The following is a 7,605-nucleotide window of genomic DNA, read 5'->3' as shown; positions in this document are numbered from 1 at the left end:
GGTGCCCAATTCATCCGATCCGGATGCCTGGGCACAGGCGAACCCTTGCAAAAAAGGGCATCCTCCAAATAAATGCTTCAGAGAAACGCCAGCCCTCGATTTGGCATGGGGGAAGCCCCGAAAGGGCGATTCCTTCTCCTCCTGCCTCTTTTGCCTAAAGCAGCACCATTTCCCTGCGCATGCCAGGCCGGCTCTTTGGTGCCACCGCATCGACTTTCACTTCCCCCGCTCCCGTTTCCTTCCGCTTTCTCTCGCACGAGTACTCTCGCTGCCTTGGATGAATGAAATCGACAAACATCGGGGTTTTTGCAAGCTGTCCCGCCGCGCCGCCGCCGCCGCCGCCTCCTCCTCCTCTCCCTTGGTTATTTTTGAAACGTCCCCCACCCAGCCCCGCGCCAAATTTCATCCTCACCTCTCCTTTATTTTCGAGCCCTGTTTCCCCCCCCCTTCTTTTTTTTAAAAAAACACGCCTTTTCTCCCCTTCTCTCCCTTCCCCAGTAAAGTAAGGCTCATTTGCATGTATTTACGGAAAGTTGCCTCTGCACTTAGGCAGGCAAAAGCGGAGCTCTCCCCTCTTTGGGAACGGTATGCAAAGCAGGATTGGCTGGGATCAATTAGAGAATTATCTATTTATGAAAATGTCGAGCTATTTTTGAAAAGAGCGGGGGCACAATTAGGAAATGTTGTCTTGACAACTGGGAAGGGCTGATTGGATCATTTTATCAGTAGGGTTGCTGATTTTCAAATCTTGAAAAAGAGAGAGAGAGAGAGAGGGAGATCAAGCTGCCGAAAAGAGGAAAGACACTGCTTTAGAGAAAGGGTGATTTCACCCCCACCCCACCTACTCCTTTGCTAGGAGAGAAGAAATAAGGGGGAGGGAGGGAAGGGCTTCTTTCGCCCGCGATGCAGATTTATTGGCAAAAAGCCAGAGTTGCTATTGTAAATTTCCTTGTCGGTTTCAATGTCAACCCGAGCTCTCATTTGAACCCGGAATCAGGGCAAAAGCGTTATCGCTCTTTCATTTTGTTGCCAGAAGTGGATTTTGTATGTGTGCGTGTGCGTGTGCTCGTGTTAATATTTTATTGTTCTGTCTGACAGGATTTCACATTTTCTGTAGCCCGCCTTTAGTACATTGAGCTGCCAGACAGAGAAATTAATACCCTGAGTGACTGTATTTTAATTAAGCAATTTCATGCAAATTACAAATTTTAGATTGCCAAATAATATATTGCACAAAAACTGTAGGCTGGCTGATCTGATATGCATGGAGTATTACTCTTCCAGGCGCTGTGCATACATGGGAAAATGAACAAAAATGCTAATTTCCAATCTACTATGCAAACGGTGAAAGATGCCTATTTAGATACATGTGCTTTCCTTAGGAAGGGTAAACAGTTCTTTAATTTAATATAGCTGACACTTGAAGATGTGTTTTTTGTCTTTGGCAAAGATAATTTTTTTGCATTGAACAAGTAAATGAGAATTTGAGTCGAAAGCATCTTGTTAATGGCTACTAATAAAAACTAATATTGCATGCAGTATAATGATATTAAACCTTGTAACTGGTACATAAAGCAAGATCATTCCTATTGTTGCTCTGTCAATGAACACCAAATATGCTCACATATTAAATACATACTTTTTGACTGGGGGGGGGGGAGAGAGAAAATTAACTCTTTGTGAGTCTGGCAGGACAATTATCAAGTGCTTTAAAAACTGCAAGGAGGGGCACGAGAGATAAAAACTAAAAACCACTTGCTGCAGAGTAGATTCACGTGGTGTAGCGCTTCAGAGTAACCAGACTGGATTGCAAAAATAATAAATGAAAGAGACAAGTTGTGCTATTCTTAGGTAACTTAAATCACATTGAGAAATGTGAAGATCACATCTTCTTTAAAGTCACTGTAAATATGTATTAATTTATATCATTTTTGACCTCCCAAAAAGAGCTAAAATCAACAGAAATTTAAAACATAGCTCCAGTTTATGTTTTCTCTATGCAAACATGTATGCAGTGTGCAGACAAGGTAGCTTAAACCAGACAGTAGGTATAGGGAAGCTTGCAGCAATCTCATTGGCTTTGAGCACAGCTGTTTCTAGACCAGGATAGCCTGGCCACTGTTGTCCATGCACAAGTAACCTCCAGATTAGATTACTGCAATGCAATCTATGTGGTCCTGCGCTTGAGGATGACTCAGAAATGCAGCTGGTGCAAAAATGTGGTTCACCTGCTCAAACACCAAGCATCATATTGTGCCACTGCTGAACCATTGCACCTGCTGCCACTTAGCTCCTGGGCTCTGGTACTGGTGTACAAAGCCCTGAATAGGTCGCGACCAAGATACTGAAAAGATTGTGCATCCCTTATTTGCTCAGCTGATCACTGCACTCTGCAGGAGAGGACAACCCACAGATACCATCATTTTGCATGTCGGAATTGGGCATTTAGTATGGTAGCACCTACCCTTTGGAACATCCTAACATTACATATCAGACAGCTGCCATCTCTTTGTTGAAGACTGTCCTCTTTCAACTAGAATCAACCCTGAGGATCATCTAGTTCAACCCGATGCAATGCAGGGATATGCAGCTGTCCCATAAGGGGATCGAACCTGCAACCTTGCCATTATCAGCACTACACTCTAACCAACTGGGCTTTCTTCTAAGTTATTTTTTTAAAAAATCAAATATCTGCATCTGTACTGAATTTGAAATTGTTTTGTGGTATATATGGAATTGTTTTAACGTGTTTATACAATGCAGTTGTTTTGTATATGTATTATATTACGAAAACACTTCCAGGTGTTTCATGGGAAGCGATTCATAGATGAAATAATTAATATTAAAATGCAGGTTGGATTTTTAAAAAAATGAAATAATGCAACGCGGTGTGCAAAAAAATCCATTTTATACACAATAAGAAGGTTTACTGCAACAAGCTGTTAAAAACCAGTCCTGAATATTTTTTTTTAACTGATAACCAAAAAATCTTTTGATTCTGTCAGAAACCACTGTCTCAGTAAAGCAAACTAATATTCGTTTATAATATTTTGTTTTTCACTTTAATAACTGCTTTCCTTCTTAGTCTGCTAACATAAATGCAATCTTTTCCATTGGACTCTTGCAAAGATCATCCTGAACTTTGCAGATACAGTACACAATTAACCTGGTCACAAATTTAGCATCTTCAAATATAATACCTGCAATTATCTCTAAAAGCTTCTGTGTGTGTGTGTGTGCCTGTGTGTGTGCCTGTGTGTGTGCATGCTTTGCCTCTCGGCCCCAAAGCAAAAATACCTCAAATAGCAGGAAAGCACAAAAGATTTTTTAAAAAAAAATCCAGCTGGTTTTCCTATTAGCCATATTACTCTAAAGCCATCTAGTGTGGAACAGAACGATGTACCCACAATATTGAGAAATTGTATTGGAACGGAATTGAAATGTTCCAGGTTCCACGTAGCCCATACAGAACACTGTAGGAGGTTGCTAGACAGTCTCCTCCAGTCTTATAAGCAGTTATCCATTTATGTCAATGTGTATGCCAGGGCTGATTGCCGAAGAATTGATGCTTTTGAATTATGGTGCTGGAGGAGACTCTTGAGAGTCCCATGGAATGCAAGAACATCAAACCTATCCATTTCTAAGGAAATCAGCCTTGAGTGCTCACTGGAAGGATAGATTGTGAAGTTGAGGCTCCAATACTTTGGCCACCTCATGAGAAGAGAAGACTCCCTGGAAAAGACCCTGACACTGGGAAAGATTGAGGGCACAAGAAGGGGACGACAGAGGAAGAGATGGTTGGACAGTGTTCTCAAAGCTACCAGCATGAGTTTGATCAAACTGTGGGAGGCAGTGGAAGACAGGAGTGCCTGGCGTGCTCTGGTCCATGGGGTCACGAAGAGTCGGACACGACTAAACGATTAAACAACAACAAGTATACCAGGGCTCATTCCGAGGCCATACGTATAATGTACAGTAAGCATTAAGGTTGCAACCCTATTTGGGGCCCTCCAGATGTTTGGGACTATAAGCTCCAGCCAGCATGGCCAGTGGAGGGCACCAGGTTGGGGAACACTACTCAGTTTCATTGAGTATAAGTTTCTTTGGAATAAGTTTCATTGAATCCAGTGGGTCTTTACTTACTGAGTAGGCATGCATAGCATTGTACCACAAGAATGCCTTTCAGTACATGCAAATTGATTTTCTTTCACAATTGCAGATCCACAACCCACTCACACACACTGAACTTATGGGACAGGGTTTCCAGGGTGTAGCCTGGTATATATTCAAAGGGCCTATATCTGTTGTTTCAATACAAGAGGATGGGGAAGAGGCTACAAAAGGAAGACTGGTGTGGCAAAGCAGAATGACATGAACTGTAAAAATAATTTTGATATTTTTTCTTTTGCTATTCCTCCAAACATTCAGCAGTGCCTTCAATCGACCAGCTTATTAACTGAAAAACCTTGAGAAATCATTCTCTGTCTGCTAAAGCACCCCAACCGCTTATCCTAAAATGTGTGGGGAGGTGGTGTTTTTTTAAAATAGCGGGCAACGTTCACATTTCCTTTTGCCTATGTTCAACGGGTGACATTAATACAATTTTAGCACAGTCCTCAAGGCTGAATAATGCAGTCTAAGTTTCCCAGAATGACCCAAGAGTTTCAACAAAATAGTGATTTACTTGGTATAATACTTCAAGGGTCTCATCTTGCAGCCCTTATTCACATGAGTGAGTTGAAGGCAACATGAATAATAACAGCTTGAATGTAAAAGGGCTGCATAATCAGCCTCAAAGGTCTCCTGTTCAGCAAAGCATTTAAACACGTGAGCGCCAGTCCCAAACACGCAGCGCTTACTTATGAGCCAAGTGCATTTAGGATTGCAAACCGGCCTTCAATCTTGGTCTGCTTTATCCAACAGAAGCATTGCTGTTAGCTTCAGCGGAGTGAAGATTTCAAGCATGAAATGAAGGCAACTTGTATCTGCGCGCTAAAACATTTTGCCGATGAAGGAATGTGCAACAGTTGGCGAAGAGGCCCCTTTTCTTTAAAAGAAAAGGACGAAACAGGGATTTTAAAATTTTCACCAGTATCATGAGAGTAAGGATTCACAGAAATAATATCTTTACCTTTATCTGCAGGAATCCATTTGTGGCAGGCAACAAAACTAAGAATTTAGAGGACAGGACACATCTGGCAGGCTACATATAGGTGGCCCCATGTCTGTAGATGACTGACTCAAAGAAAGCGGTGTTTGCTCACCACAAATTATTTTTCTTATAAGGCAATAGCTGAAGTAAGGCTTTGCCTGTAAGTAATAACAGTGCAACCTTATACAGGTCTACTCATAAGTAAGTTCCACTGAGTGCAGCAGTGCTTACTCTCACAGAAGTGAATGCAGAAGTGCAACTTTTTACTTATGCCTTTTTTGTTTTAACGGATTGTGCTTGAAAGGGGTAGGGAAATACTAGATGGATTCACTCAGTTTCTTTAGGCTTAACAACCTGCAATATGACTCCTACCAAACAAAAGATGATTATCAAAAAGATGGAAGCTTTAATTTGTGTTTCATTACAGAAACGCAGAGTACCCCATTTAGGGCAATTGTGTCCACTCCAAATCCATATGTTCAGGGATTCATAACATGACCATAAAAGGTGATTCGTGACTGCAGTGATGCACCAAACTGAAACGTTTCCGTTGGAATGTTTTGAAGTTTTAAAGATATTAGCCACTACAGAGGATTCTAGCCCATACTGTGGTAATTTAGAAGTAACTATATTAAACTAAAGTTTTGTAGGTGATACACTTGGGGCACAGAAGTTCTGTACCGTACTGCACTCTTTCTCGTGCTCTCTATCACACATACACATATACAGTGGTGCCTCTGTTTACAAACTTAATTCATTCCAGAAGTCCGTTCTTAAACCAAAGCGTTCTTAAACCGAGGTGCGCTTTCCCTAATGAGGCCTCCCACCACCTGTGCCCTTCCGCTGTTCGGCTTCCGATGCAAAGTTTGCTAACCAGAGCACCTACTTCCGGTTTTGCGGAGTTGGTTTACTGAATAGTTCGTTAACAGGGCTGTTCATAGACCAAGTGTGGCGTTTGCCTCCTAGGTGGGTCATAAGGAAAGGGTTAAAATGAGTGTGATGTGATTGGCCAGTGGAAACTGATAGGAGTTAGGGTTAGAGGGGGAGTTGTGTGAAAGTCAGTTGAGAGTTGGGAAATGGTGAAGGAAGAGGGAGGATATAAGTGTGGGTTGGTCAAGTTGTGTGGTGAGGGAATGAGAGGAATTGTTAGGGGGAGTCAGATAGATAGTTGGAATAATCAGTTTGAAGTTGTTAGGAACGCATAGGACAGTTAAGGAACTAAGATTAAGAAACTGCCAAGGAAAATTAACTGGAACCATAAGCTTGTTCATACCTATAAATAAACTTGATTATTTGTTAATGTTAACAACTGTCTGGACTCCGTGATTACCCGTGAGGAGAAACGGGTTGGTGGCAGCGAAGAAAGCAATCACACTGGTGGCACAGGGTCAATAGACCATCAAACGTCCAGGGGCCCTATGTGATCGCCACACCAAGGTACCACCGTAAATAAGAATGCAGGCTGTAAAGACCCATCTCATCCCTTAAACCCAGGGACCAGACACTGCCAGCAGTGGGTGGTGGCACTTAACCTGACCTCCCTGATCACTGGCATCACTGTCACTTACCAGGAGCAAAAGAGGTTAGGTTGGTGGGGCGCTAATGAAGTGGCAAAACCATTGGCTTGCCTCTGCCACTGCATTTGCAACACATCAACTTCAGTGCCGCCGTACCCCTCCCCATTCTGGTAAGCCACAGCAATTCCAGTGACTAGAACCTGCAACAACTACTGCCTTGTTCCCATCTCTTAAGATTTTGTAATGACTTTCACACTCTCCCAGACAGGTGTGGAAGCAGCAATGGTAGCCTCTTGGCTATGCAGCAAATATGAAGCTCTCATAGGTTCGTTTTGGCTTTAGCTTGTTTTTTTATCTAGTTTTTTATGAGATGTTATTCAATGTGGTTTAAGAGAAGTTTATGGTAGTAAGTGGTACAATACATGTCTGTGTATACATAAGAGGCTGTTGGGCTCAGCTCTGAAAGATACTGCCGTTACTTAACTTGGGCCTAGACCACACATGCAGAAGAATGAGGAAGGGTCTGATGCTGCAATGGTAGACTGGATCATATCAGACAGTGAGTAAGGTACTCACAATTTTCCCCATAAAAAAAAAGATAATCTGCAAGTTGGAATACAGCAGAGCAACCAGCTGTCTCGGAACAATGCTTCTTTCTGATATTTTGTTTATTTTACAGATATATAAATTGCTTTGCAGCCAGAAGCTATCAAAGGGGTGTATACAAAATGTATAGAAAGCAAAAGAGACAAATTGCTTAGTACCTCGGGTCTAATACAAATAAATATAGCTAATCAGAGTAATTTGTGGGTGTATACATACTTCTTTTACTTTAAATAATATGTTTTGCAATGTAATTCAAATAAAAATGCAGCATTTTCAAACTGAATAAGTCTTTTAAAAAAGGAATTTAAATAATTTGTTAAATTAACATTC

Source organism: Podarcis erhardii (genome assembly GCF_964252035.2).
Source record: "Podarcis erhardii genome assembly, chromosome: 10".
Lineage (NCBI taxonomy): Eukaryota > Metazoa > Chordata > Lepidosauria > Squamata > Lacertidae > Podarcis > Podarcis erhardii.
The sequence above is the reverse complement of the archived record's forward strand: the minus strand, read 5'-3'. Positions refer to the sequence as shown.